The sequence below is a fragment of the Oncorhynchus clarkii genome, chromosome 9, assembly GCF_045791955.1.
Source record: "Oncorhynchus clarkii lewisi isolate Uvic-CL-2024 chromosome 9, UVic_Ocla_1.0, whole genome shotgun sequence".
Classification (NCBI taxonomy): Eukaryota; Metazoa; Chordata; class Actinopteri; order Salmoniformes; family Salmonidae; genus Oncorhynchus; species Oncorhynchus clarkii.
The window spans coordinates 77,296,867-77,311,435 of record NC_092155.1 but is presented as its reverse complement, the minus strand read 5'-3'; positions in this window follow the sequence as shown (position 1 = coordinate 77,311,435).

The following is a 14,569-nucleotide window of genomic DNA, read 5'->3' as shown; positions in this document are numbered from 1 at the left end:
CAGTCTAGTAGGTTACTCCAGTCTAATAGGTTAACCCAGTCTAATAGGTTACCCAGTATAATATGTTAACCCCCTTTCTAGTAGGTTACCCCAGTCTAATAGATTACCTCAGTCTAATAGGTTAACCCAGTCTAATAGGTTACTCCAGTCTAATAGGTTACTCCAGTCTAATAGGTTACCCAGTCTAATAGGTTACCCCAGTCTAATATGTTACCCAGTCTAATAGGTTATCCCAGTCTAATATATTACCCAGTCTAATAGGTTACCCCAGTCTAATATGTTACCCAGTCTAATAGGTTACCCCAGTCTAATATGTTACCCAGTCTAATAGGTTACCCCAGTCTATAAGGTTACCCCAGTCTAATAGGTTAGTACAGTCTAATATGTTAACCCAGTCCAATAGGTTACCCCAGTCTAATATGTTACCCCAGTCTAGTAGGTTACTCCAGTCTAATAGGTTACCCCAGTCAAATAGGTTACCCAGTCTAATAGGTTACCCAGTCTAATATGTTACCCCAGTCTAGTAGTTTACCCCAGTCTAATATGTTACCCCAGTCTCGTAGGTTACTCCAGTCTAATAGGTTACCCCAGTCTAATATGTTACTCCAGTCTAGTAGGTTACTCCAGTCTAATAGGTTAACCCAGTCTAATAGGTTAACCCAGTCTAATAGATTACTCCAGTCTAATAGGTTACCCAGTATAATATGTTAGCCCCCTTTCTAGTAGGTTACCCCAGTCTATAAGGTTACCCAAGTCTAATAGGTTAGTACAGTCTAATATGTTAACCCAGTCCAATAGGTTACCCCAGTCTAATATGTTACCCCAGTCTAGTAGGTTACTCCAGTCTAATAGGTTAACCCAGTCTAATAGGTTACTCCAGTCTAATAGGTTACTCCAGTCTTATAGGTTACACAGTATAATATGTTACCCAGTCTAATAGGTTACCCCAGTCTAATATGTTACCCAGTCTAATAGGTTACCCAGTCTAATAGATTACCCCAGTCGAATAGGTTACTACAGTCGAATATGTTAACCCAGTGTAATAGGTTACCCCAGTCTAATATGTTACTCCAGTCTAATATGTTACCCCAGTCTAATAGGTTACCCCAGTCTCGTAGGTTACTCCAATCTAATAGGTTACCCCAGTCTAATATGTTACTCCAGTCTAGTAGGTTACTCCAGTCTAATATGTTAACCCAGTCCAATAGGTTACCCCCGTCTAATATGTTACCCCAGTCTAGTAGGTTACTCCAGTCTAATAGGTTAACCCAGTCTAATAGGTTACTCCAGTATAATATGTTACCCAGTCTAATAGGTTACCCCAGTCTAATATGTTACCAAGTCTAATAGGTTACCAAGTCTAATAGGTTACCCCAGTCTAATATGTTACCCCAGTCTCGTAGGTTACTCCAGTCTAATAGGTTACCCCATTCTAATAGATTACCGCAGTCTAATATGTTACCCAGTCTAATATGTTAACCCAGTCTAATAGGTTACCCCAGTCTAATAGGTTACCCCAGTCTAATAGGTTAACCCAGTCTTATAGATTACCCCATTCTAATTGATTACCCCAGTCTAATATGTTACCCAGTCTAATATGTTAACCCAGTCTAATATGTTACCCAGTCTAATAGGTTACCCCAGTCGAATAGGTTACCCCAGTCTGTTAGGTTACCTCAGTCTAATAGGTTTCTCCAGTCTATAGGTTACCCCAGTCTAATATGTTACCCCAGTCTAATAGGTCACCCCAGTCTAATAGGTTACTCCAGTCTAATATGTTACCCAGTCTATTAGATTACCCAGTCTAATAGGTTACCCCAGTCTAATAGGTCACCCCAGTCTAATAGATTACCCCAGTCTAATAGTTTACCCAGTCTAATAGGTTATCCAGTCTAATAGGTTTCCCCAGTCTAATAGTTTTCCCCAGTCTAATAGGTTACCCAGTCTAGTAGGTTACCTCAGTCTAATATGTTCCCCAAGTCTAATAGATTACCCCAGTCTAATAGGTTACCCCAGTCTAATAGGTTACCCAGTCTAATAGGTTTCCCCAGTCTAATAGTTTAACCCAGTCTAGTAGGTTACCTCAGTCTAATATGTTCCCCAAGTCTAATAGATTACTCCAGTCAATATAGGTTACCCCAGTCTAATAGGTCAACCCAGTCTAATAGGTTACCCCAGTCTAATAGGTTAACCCAGTCTAATAGGTTACCCCAGTCTGATAAGTTACCCCAGTCTAGTAGGTTACCCCAGTCTAATAGATTACCCCAGTCAAATAGGTTACCCCAGTCTAATATGTTACCCAGTCTAATAGATTACCCCAGTCTAATAGGTTACCCAGCCTCACTTATCTTAGTCCCACCAAAGCTGTGTTTTACAAATGTAACTATTTTTAAGTTCAAAGTAGCAAAGTGAAGGCACTGTTTGCCAGTCATGATGACACTGCACTGTAAGCTTGCCAACCTGGACTGCCAGGGCTGAGGTGTGTTTAGCCTACTGCTGAAACCTTGACCCATTGAGTCCCATTACCCAACTAGCTACAGATCCTAAACCCTGACCCATTGAGTCCCATTACCCAGCTAGCTACAGAGATGGAGAGACAGAGAGAGAAATGGAGAGACAGAGAGAGCTGGACAGAGACAGAGAGACAGAGAGAGATGGCGAGAGAGACAGAATCTGCTCCTTTACTAGCATTTTTCAAATCTGTCAATTCATGATTTAGAACTGTTATTTATTACACAGAGTTACATATTACACAGGGTTACATATTACACATAGTTACATATTACACAGAGTTACGTATTACACAGAGTTACATATGACACATACCAAGGGCAGAGTTACATATGACACATACCAGGGACATAGTTACATATGACACATACCAAGGGCAGAGTTACATATTACACATACCAAGGGCAGAGTTACATATGACACATACCAAGGACATAGTTACATATGACACATACCAAGGGCAGAATTACACCAAGGGCAGAGTCACATATTACACATACCAAGGGCAGAGTTACATTTTTATTTATTTATTTAACCTTTATTTAACTAGGCAAGTCAGAGTTCTTATTTTCATACGGCCTAGGAACAGTGGGTTTACTGCCTGTTCAGGGGCAGAACGACAGATTTGTACCTTGTCAGCTCAGACACATACCCTGCCACCCCGAGGTCAGAGGTCAGAGTTACACCAAGGGCAGAGTCACATATGACACATACCAAGGGCAGAGTAGACACATACCAAGGACATAGTTACATATGACACATACCAAGGGCAGAGTTACACCAAGGGCAGAGTTACATATTACACATACCAGGGACATAGTTACATATGACACATACCAAGGGCAGAGTTACACCAAGGGCAGAGTTACATATGACACATACCAAGGACATAGTTACATATGACACATACCAAGGGCAGAGTTACATATTACACATACCAAGGGCAGAGTTACATATGACACATACCAAGGACATAGTTACATATGACACATACCAATGGCAGAGTTACATATGACAAATACCAAGGGCAGAGTTACATATTACACATACCAAGGGCAGAATTACACCAAGGGCAGAGTCACATATTACACATACCAAGGGACATAGTCGCATATTACACATACCAAGGGCAGAGTCACATATTACACATACCAAGGACAGAGTTACATATGACACATACGAAGGGCAGAATTACACCAAGGGCAGAGTTACACATTACACATACCAAGGACATAGTTACATATAACACATATTAAAAGCAGAGTGACACACGCATAGCTCAAGTTAGGTTTGGCATTGGTTATGCTTCTTTATGGTCTCGTATTTGCCTGGTAATAAAAGACAAATCACCTGGAAAAAGCATCATTACAGCTAGTTGGGGGTCCTGGTGGTCTGGTTGGTCCTGGGGGTCTGGTTGGTCCTAGGTCCTAGGTCCTGGTGGTCTGGTTGGTCCTGGTGGTCTGGTTGGTCCTGGGGGTCCTGGTGGTCTGGTTGGTCCTGGTGGTCTGGTTGGTCCTGGGGGTCCTGGTGGTCTGGTTGGTCCTAGTGGTCCTGGTGGTCCTGGGGGTCCTAGTGGTCCTGGTGGTCTGGTTGGTCCTAGTGGTCTGGTTGGTCCTGGTGGTCTGGTTGGTCCTAGTGGTCCTGGTGGTCTGGTTGGTCCTAGTGGTCCTGGTGGTCTGGTTGGTCCTGGTGGTCTGGTTGGTCCTGGGGGTCCTGGTGGTCTGGTTGGTCCTAGTGGTCCTGGTGGTCTGGTTGGTCCTGGTGGTCTGGTTGGTCCTGGGGGTCCTGGTGGTCTGGTTGGTCCTAGTGGTCCTGGTGGTCTGGTTGGTCCTGGTGGTCTGGTTGGTCCTGGGGGTCCTGGTGGTCTGGTTGGTCCTAGTGGTCCTGGTGGTCTGGTTGGTCCTGGTGGTCTGGTTGGTCCTGGGGGTCCTGGTGGTCTGGTTGGTCCTAGTGGTCCTGGTGGTCTGGTTGGTCCTGGTGGTCTGGTTGGTCCTGGGGGTCCTGGTGGTCTGGTTGGTCCTAGTGGTCCTGGTGGTCTGGTTGGTCCTGGTGGTCTGGTCCTGGGGGTCCTGGTGGTCTGGTTGGTCCTAGTGGTCCTGGTCCTGGTCCTGGGGGTCCTGGTGGTCTGGTCTGGTTGGTCCTAGTGGTCCTGGTGGTCTGGTTGGTCCTGGGGGTCCTGGTCTGGTTGGTCCTAGGGTCTGGTTGGTCCTAGTGGTCCTGGGGGTCCTGGTGGTCGGGTTGGTCCTAGTGGTCCTGGTGGTCTGGTTGGTCCTAGTGCCTGGTGGTCCTGGTGGTCCTTGGTGGTCCTGGTGGTCTGGTTGGTCCTAGTGGTCCTGGTGGTCTGGTCCTGGGTCTGGTTGGTCCTAGTGGTCCTGGTGGTCTGGTTGGTCCTGGTGGTCCTAGTGGTCCTGGTGGTCTGGTTGGTCCTAGTGGTCCTGGTGGTCCTAGTGGTCCTGGTGGTCTGGTTGGTCCTGGTGGTCCTGGTGGTCTGGTTGGTCCTAGTGGTCCTGGTTGGTCCTGGTGGTCCTAGTGGTCCTGGTGGTCCTGGTGGTCCTGGTGGTCCTGGTGGTCCTGGTGGTCTGGTTGGTCCTGGTGGTCTGGTTGGTCCTGGGGGTCCTGGTGGTCTGGTTGGTCCTAGTGGTCCTGGTGGTCTGGTCCTGGTGGTCTGGTTGGTCCTAGTGGTCCTGGTGGTCTGGTGGTCCTGGTGGTCCTGGGGGTCCTGGTGGTCCTGGTGGTCTGGTTGGTCCTAGTGGTCCTGGTTGGTCCTGGGTCCTGGTGGTCTGGTTGGTCCTAGTGGTCTGGTTGGTCCTAGTGGTCCTAGTGGTCTGGTTGGTCCTAGTGGTCCTGGTGGTCCTAGTGGTCCTGGTGGTCTGGTGGTGGTCCTAGTGGTCCTGGTGGTCCTGGTGGTCTGGTTGGTCCTAGTGGTCCTGGTGGTCCTAGTGGTCCTAGTGGTCCTGGTGGTCCTGGTCCTAGGTGGTCCTGGTGGTCTGGTTGGTCCTGGTGGTCCTGGTGGTCTGGTTGGTCCTAGTGGTCTGGTTGGTCCTGGTGGTCTGGTTGGTCCTGGGGGTCCTGGTGGTCTGGTTGGTCCTAGTGGTCCTGGTGGTCCTGTGGTCCTAGTGGTCCTGGTGGTCCTGGTGGTCCTAGTGGTCCTGGTGGTCCTAGTGGTCCTGGGGGTCCTGGTGGTCTGGTTGGTCCTAGTGGTCCTGGTGGTCCTAGTGGTCCTGGTGGTCTGGTTGGTCCTAGGGTCCTGGTGGTCTGGTTGGTCTAGGTCTGGTCCTGGTGGTCCTAGTGGTCCTGTGGTCCTGGGGGTCCTGGTGGTCTGGTTGGTCCTGGGGGTCCTGGTCCTGGTGGTCTGGTTGGTCCTGGGGGTCCTGGTGGTCTGGTGGTCCTGGTGGTCCTGGTGGTCCTGGTGGTCCTGGTCCTAGTGGTCCTAGTCCTGGGGGTCCTGGTGGTCTGGTTGGTCCTAGTGGTCCTGGTGGTCTGGTTGGTCCTGGTCCTGGTGGTCTGGTTGGTCCTAGTGGTCCTAGTGGTCCTAGTGGTCCTGTGGTCCTGGTGGTCCTAGTCCTGGTGGTCTAGTGGTCTGGTTGGTCCTAGTGGTCTGGTTGGTCCTAGTGGTCTGGTTGGTCCTGGTGGTCCTGGTGGTCTGGGTCCTAGTGGTCCTGGTGGTCTGGTTGGTCCTAGTGGTCCTGTTGGTCCTGGTGGTCCTAGTGGTCCTGGTGGTCCTAGTGGTCTGGTTGGTCCTGGTGGTCTGGTTGGTCCTAGTGGTCTGGTTGGTCCTAGTGGTCCTGGGGGTCCTGGTGGTCTGGTTGGTCCTAGTGGTCCTGTTGGTCCTAGTGGTCCTGGTGGTCCTAGTGGTCCTGTTGGTCCTAGTGGTCCTGGTGGTCCTAGTGGTCCTGGGGGTCCTGGTGGTCCTGGTTGGTCCTAGTGGTCCTGGTGGTCCTAGTGGTCCTGTTGGTCCTAGTGGTCCTGGTGGTCCTAGTGGTCCTGGGGGTCCTGGTGGTCTGGTTGGTCCTGGGGGTCCTGGTGGTCTGGTTGGTCCTAGTGGTCCTGGGGGTCCTGGTGGTCTGGTTGGTCCTAGTGGTCCTGGGGGTCCTGGTGGTCTGGTTGGTCCTAGTGGTCTGGTTGGTCCTGTTGGTCCTGTTGGTCCTGTTAGTCCTAGTGGTCCTGTTAGTCCTAGTGGTCCTGTTGGTCCTGTTGGTCCTAGTGGTCCTGTTTGTACTAGTTGGTCCTGTTGGTCCTGTTGGTCCTAGTTGGTCCTGTAGGTCCTGGTGGTCCTATTGGTCCTAGTGGTCCTGTTAGTCCTAGTGGTCCTGTTAGGCCTAGTGGTCCTGTTGGCCCTAGTGGTCCTAGTGGTCCTATTGGTCCTAGTCGTCCTGTTGGTCCTGTTAGTCCTAGTGTGTCCTGGTGGTGTTCCTAGTCCTGTTGGTCCTAGTTTGGTCCTAGTGGTCCTGTTAGGCCTAGTGGTCCTGTTGGCCCTAGTGGTCCTAGTGGTCCTATTGGTCCTAGTCGTCCTGTTGGTCCTGTTAGTCCTAGTGGTCCTGTTGTTCCTAATGGTCCTGTTGGTCCTAGCTTTCCTAGTGGTCCTGTTGGTCCTGTTGGTCCTAGTGGTCCTGTTGGTCCTAGGGGACCTAGTGGACCTAGTGGTCCTGTTGGTCCTAGTGGTCCTAGTGGTCCTGTTGATCCTAGTGGTCCTAGTGGTCCTGTTAGTCCTAGTGGTCCTGTTGATCCTAGTGGTCCTGTTGGTCCTAGTGGTCCTAGTGGTCCTATTGGACCTAGTGGTCTTGTTGGTCCTAGTGGACCTAGTGGTCCTGTTGGTCCTAGTGGTCCTAGTGGTCCTATTGGACCTAGTGGTCTTGTTGGTCCTAGTGGTCCTAGTGGTCCTGTTGATCCTAGTGGTTCTAGTGGTCCTGTTAGTCCTAGTGGTCCTGTTGGTCCTAGTGGTCCTGTTGGTCATAGTGGTCCTAGTGGTCCTGTTGGTCCTGTTGGTCCTGTTAGTCCTAGTGGTCCTATTGGCCCTGTTGGTCCTGGTGGTCCTAGTGGTCCTAGTGGTCCTGTTGATCCTAGTGGTCCTAGTGGTCCTGTTAGTCCTAGTGGTCCTGTTGGTCCTAGTGGTCCTGTTGGTCCTAGTGGTCCTAGTGGTCCTGTTGGTCCTGTTGGTCCTGTTAGTCCTAGTGGTCCTAGTGGCCCTGTTGGTCCTGGTGGTCCTAGTGGTCCTAGTGGTCTTGTTTGTAGGTGACCAAATACTTATTTTCCACCACAATTTGCAAATAAATTCATTAAGAATCCTACAATGTGATTTTTCTTCTCATTTTGTCTGTCATAGTTGAAGTGTACCTATGATGAAAATTACAGGCCTCTCTCATCTTTTTAAGTGGGAGAACTTGCACAAGTGGTGGCTGACTAAATACTTTTTTTGCCCCACTGTATATACAGTATATATATGTATATATATTACATTGCTTTGAGCTCGTTAATACAGTTCAGTTCCTTCTGGATTTGTGAGAAAAGACGAATTAGCCTACATGATCATTTTCTATAATATACCTTTCTGTATAAATCCATATGTATTAAACCTTTAAATCTCTAGTGACAGACAGGGTTGCACAATTCCGTTAACATTCCCGATATTACCAGGTTTTCCAGATATCCCGGTTAGACAGTTCCTCGAGTCAAGAGGGAATAAGCATAACGTTTCAGAATACTCTAACTGGGATTTCTAGAAAACCTGGCCAATTGTTGTTGGTTTTTTTTTTTTTGGGGGGGGGGGGGGGTAAAGTTACCTGAATTCTGCAACTCTATCTGTAAATAATGTGTTCATTAATCCATAAAAGGTTTGTGCCCTGAGAGGAGGATAACTGGGTGGTTTCTTTATGAACGATCCTGAAGCATCTGCAGTACAGACAGGCAGGCTGCTGCAACAGACCTTATGGGTCTTCAAGGCAGCAAATACACATCTGCAAGGAGACTGCATGACTGCATTTTTAACAAACCCTCTCCACGTGTGTGTGTGTGTGTGTGTGTGTGTGTGTGTGTGTGTGTGTGTGTGTGTGTGTGTGTGTGTGTGTGTGTGTGTGTGTGTGTGTGTGTGTGTGTGTGTGTGTGTGTGTGTGTGTGCGTTTGTGTGTGCGCACTGGATGGTGAAGAAGCACACAGAAATACTTTCACTCACTCACATGCAACCACACACTTGCACGTATGCTTGCACGTATACACATACACACACACACACACACACACACACACACACACACACACACACACACACACACACACGTGTAGAGGGTTTGTCAAGAACGCAGTCATGCAGCTCCTTCGAGACCTCACTTAGAGAGAGGGAGAGAGAGAGAGAGTTAGGGAGAGAGGGGGAAGAAGAGGGAGAAAGAGGGAAGAGGAGAGAGAGGGAGGAAGAGAGAGTTAGGGAGAGAGAGGGAAGAAGAGAAAGAGGGAGAGAGAGAAGGAGGGAGAGAGAGGGTAGAAGAGGGAGAGAAAGAGAAGGAGGGACAGAGAGAGAGAAGGAGGGACAGAGAGAGAGAGATGTAAGAGGAGGGAGGGAGAGAGGGGAAGAGATGTAAGAGGAGGGAGGGAGATGTAAGAGGAGGGAGAGAGATGGGAAAGGAGGTAGGAGGAGGGAGAGAGAGGAGAGAGAGAGAGAGAGAGAGAGGGAGAGAGAGAGAGGAGAGAGGAGGGAGTGAGAGGGGAGAGGAGGGAGTGAGAGGAAAGAGGAGGGAGTGAGAGGGGAGAGGAGGGAGTGAGAGGGAAGAGGAGGGAGTGAGAGGGAAGAGGAGGGAGTGAGAGGGAAGAGGAGGGAGTGGAGAGGGGAGAGGAGGGAGAGAGAGGGAAGAGGAGGGAGTGGAGAGGGGAGAGGAGGGAGTGAGAGGGAAGAGGAGGGAGTGAGAGGGAAGAGGAGGGAGAGAGAGGGAAGAGGAGGGAGTGACAGTTAGAGAGAGGCTGAGGCGGAGGTAGAGAGAGAAGGGGGTTGGTTGTTTCAGGGTGTGTAATTTACCCTGCACCCTCTCCAGCACTCTGTATGGGACTCCTCCTTGTCTGCACGACGGTAAGATCCTCATTGCATCATCTTGTACTGTACTGTACGCTGCTATTCTGTGAAACCTCAATACTAATAATGCACGTGCATTTACTGTTCTCTATAATCATTATATGCTCTGGTTTATAACCAAACTGCCAACTGGGGACAAACTGGTTAAATCAATGTTGTTTCAACGTAAGTTGTTAACGTTTTGTGATGTGATGTAGGATCTACGTGGAAAATACAATGGATTTGAAAAAACACAGAAACTTGTTTTGAGTGTGAAACGGGATTATGTCGTCATGGTAACCAAGTTTCAACATAGACAAACCTTGTATATGTTCAATTTGAACCTCTGAAAGTAAGCTCTTCAACATAATATCTACTATAAGACTAAAACAATAGGAAGGGCAGCACCTCTTACTGGAGAGTTGATGAAACTACAGCTCCTCCTACTAAAGAGTTGATCTCTCTACAGCACCTCCTACTGGAGAGTTGATCTACCTACAGCAACTCCTACTGGAGTTGGTTTATCTACACCACCTCCTACTGGAGAGTTGATGTATCTACAGCTCCTCCTACTAAAGAGTTGATCTCTATACAGCACCTCCTACTGGAGAGTTGATCTATCTACAGCACCTCCTACTGGAGAGTTGATGTATCTACAGCACCTCCTACTGGAGAGTTGATCTATCTACAGCACCTCCTACTGGAGAGTTGATCTATCTACACCACTTCCTACTGGAGAGTTGATCTATCTACAGCACCTCCTACTGGAGAGTCGATCTATCTACAGCACCTCCTACTGGAGAGTTGATGTATTTACAGCACCTCCTACTGGAGAGATGTTGTATCTACAGCTATCTCTTTGGTCTCCCATCCAGGGTTTTAACCAATCCTAGCTTAGCTATGAATTTTGTCACTGACTACTACTAATGTGCTATTGTGAAAATTATTATTGAGATGTCTCTAGTTAATAATAGATTTGCTGTTATTTTCGAATTCATTCCTTAGTGTAGGTTCAACAGAGCAAATGTAACCATAATCTCTATAGGTCCTATATCATTAATGATACTATTAAGGCCGAGAAAGCATTTGCAAAGTCAACCAACAACTATTGTTTCAATTCAACCCAGAGTTCAACTAAAAATAGACAATACATATAGGCTTAGTGTTTAAATAATAAATATGTTGGATTCACATCTCCATTTAGTCCAAAAATAAAAGGGGATAGAATATGATTAAATACAGTTTAATTTAATTTAATTTAGACCCTACTCTTAAACTTAGATTTTTAGTTGAAAATATCAATTATTAAATGTGTAGACAACATGGAATTAAAGCCAGGCTCAGTGGCACAGATGGAGCATCCCAAGCAGTAGATACATCTTGTTAAAATATTGATATTTGGTTGCGTTGTCAACCAAACACAATTCAACATTACTTTTATAAGACTGTATATGGCCTAATGTTAAGGCTATCTTACAAACTAATGTGACATTCCAACTTAATATGAGAAACGCATTCATGGCTGAGTGTTGAGGTTACTGTAACAATACATGTATTTTTATGTTTTTTGGGAGTGGCAGGGTAGCCTATTGGGTAGAGTGTTGGACTAGTAACCAAAAGGTTGCAAGTTCAAATCCCCGAGCCGACAAGTTACAAATCTGTCGTTCTGCCCCTTAACAAGACAGTCAAACCCACTGTTCCTAGGCCATCATTGAAAATAAGAATTTGTTCTTAACTGACTTGCCTAGGTAAAATAAATAAAAAAATGTAATCATAGAAAGAGTGCAGGGTCGGTGGAAATCTTCACAATAATCTGCACAGAATCTGAAAACGGCATTGATCACTAATATCATGTCCTTTAACATAATCTCAATTGACTGTAATCCAGGTCATTTGGTTTCGCTATTAGATGAAGCACAGTGATAACACATTAAATTGTTGTGTACATAAACAAAATATCTGACTTTGGTATTCACATTGGAATTTAGTGGTGCTTTTAGATGGTCTTTATGTAGCCTTATACTGTGTTATGTAGCATTATGTAAATGTATAGTAGTCTTTATGTATCTTATGTAGCGTTATGCAGTGTTATGTAGATTAATAGTAGTCTTTATGTAACCTTATGTAGCATTATGTAGTGTTATGCAGATGAGAGTAGTTGCTATGTAGCATTATGTAGTGTTATGTAGATGTATAGTAGTCTTTATGTAGCCTTATGTAGAATTATGTAGATATAAAGTAGTCTTTATGTAGCCTTATGTAGTGTTATGTAGATGTATAGTAGTCTTTATGTAGCCTTATGCAGCATTATGTAGCGTTATGTAAATGTATACTAGTCTTTATGTAGCCTTATGTAGCATTACGTAGATGTATAGTAGACTTTATATATCCTTATGTAGCATTCTGTAGCATTATGCAGATGTATAGTATACTTTATGTAGCCTTATGTAGCCTTATGTAGCGTTATGTAGATGTATAGTATACATTATGTAGCCTTATATAGCGTTATGTGGATGTATAGTATACTTTATGTAGCCTTATGTAGCGTTATGCAGATTTATACTATACTTCATGTAGCCTTATGTAGCGTTATGTCGATGTATAGTATACTTTATGTAGCCTTATGTAGCCTTATGTAGCATTATGTAGATCTATATTAGTCTTTATGTAGCCTGATATAGCGTTATGTCGATGTATATTAGTCTTCATGTAGCCTTATATAGCGTTATGTGGATGTATAGTATACTTTATGTATCCTTATGTAGCGTTATGTAGCATTATGTAGATGTATATTAGTCTTTATGTAGCCTTATATAGCATTATGCAGATGTATAGTATACTTTATGTAGCCTTATGTAGGGTTATGTAGAAGTACAGAATCCAAGTGTGCTCTTGGGTCCATTGGGGCCAGGGGGGAAGTGAAGTGTAAGATGCTCAAACAAATCAATGATTTAGCATGTTGGGAAGCAGGGCAGCAGATATGGTGGCAGCTCACAGCAGCTATAGCACACAGAGAGAAGTTACTCTGAATAGTACTGTGTCTTTATCAAGCTTTATGTGGCTTTATGTAGTGTTATGTCGTGTTATGTATGGTAGCAGTTGTGGTGGTGGTGGTGGGAGCTCACAGCAGCTATAACACACAGAGAGAAGTTACTCTGAATAGTACTGTTGCTGTTCCCCAGAAAAGCACTGTGTCTTTATCAAGCTTTATGTAGTCTTTATGTAGCTTTATGTAGTGTTATGTCGTGTTATGTATGGTAGCAGTTGTGGTGGTGGTGGTGGTGAGCACACACAGCAACTACAGCGCAGAGAGAAGAGAAGAAGTTACTCTGAATCTACTGTTGTTGTGCCAGAGAGGCACTGTGTGCTAACCAACATGTCCCTAGCCTGGTCCCAGATCTGTTTGTGCTGTCTTGCCCACTCCTATGGTCAATGTCAATCCAGATCTGGGACCAGGCTACCAGTATGTCTCGGTACAATGACCTTATGAGTTGGCAAAACAGCAAAAATAGATCTGGGACCAGGCCAGGTGATGTCTCTGTACAATGAATGACCTTTATGAGTTGGCAAAACAGAAAAAACAGATCTTTCCATGAGCTAGACTGACAATAGATTTTTTCATGAAGCAGTTTTTTTAAATGAACATTGTGAATAAGACAGAGGAGGGGAAAGAGACGGATGGAGGGACAGAATGCAGTAATACAGTGACAGCGAGATGAACAGACTGGGAGAAAAGAGGAGTGCATGTAAACAGACAGACATACACTTCTATATCATCAGGGTGAGAGAGGGTGAGAGGGAGGGAGGGAGGGAGGGAGGGAGGGAGGGAGGGAGGGAGGAAGGGAGGGAGGAAGGAAGGAAGGAAGGCAGGAGAGGGAGGGAAGTAGGGAAGGGAGAGGGGGAACTAGGGGAGGGAGGGAAGGAAGGAAGGAAGGAAGGAAGGAAGGAAGGAAGGAAGGAAGGAAGGAAGGAAGGAAAGAAAGAAAGAAAGAAAGAAAGAAAGAAAGAAAGAAAGAAAGAAAGAAAGAAAGAAAGAAAGAAAGAAAGAAAGAAAGAAAGAAGGGCGGGATGGAGGGAGGAAGAAGGAGTGGGGGATGAGAGAGGGAGGAAGGGAAGGATGAGGAAGGAGGAAGGGACGAGGGAGAGAAAGAACACGAGACAAGAGGCAGAGTGGGGTGGTTCTGTTGAATTGTTAATTCACTATGTTGAATAAACAGTTGGCTACTTCAAGCGATTTCCTCAGTGTGAATGCATGAAGTGTGATGTATGTGTCTACATGGATTTGCCTGCACACGTGTGTCTGCTTGCGCAGTGCATTACAGAGAGGTGAGAGAGAGAGAAAGAGGGATAGAGAGAGAGAGAGAGAGAGAGAGAGAGAGAGAGGTGAAAGAAAGAGAGGGAGAGAGAGAGAGAGGTGAAAGAGAGAAAGAGCTGAAAGAAAGAGGGGGAGAGAGAGAGAGAGAGGTGAAAGAGTGAAAGCTACAGACATGAGATCAAGATAGGCGATAGGAGAAAGGAGGACTAATGAGTATGATGTCAAAGCAGTGAATTGGAAGAACTAACAAAAGACCTGCACGTAATTCTTATTGTGCCGATTCAGACCTAAGTTATGAGCACGTAAATGGAACATAAAACTCCCTTTTATGCACTTCTATCTCCACGTTTTCTGACCTTGAACTGAAGCATGAAATAACATGTCTCAGCCAGTTATTCGTTTTGGGGGTGGAGATCACAAACTTTTAATAGCCACATATATTTAGATTACAATTTACTGTTATACATTTAGATGATCTAATCTACATTTTTGTATCATTATATTTAATGACATTGTTTCGTTACCTTAATAATTGGCTTCATCTGTAACTATTTTGCAGAAATGGAACAAAACAAATAATCATAATATCAGTAAAAAAAAAAAAAAAATCCCAGTTTCTGCTTCAAAAGCAACTTTAATAAGAGGTTTTAAAAATAGCTTCTATGTGTCTCCACATTCCATGACGTACACCAAAGAATCAATGCATG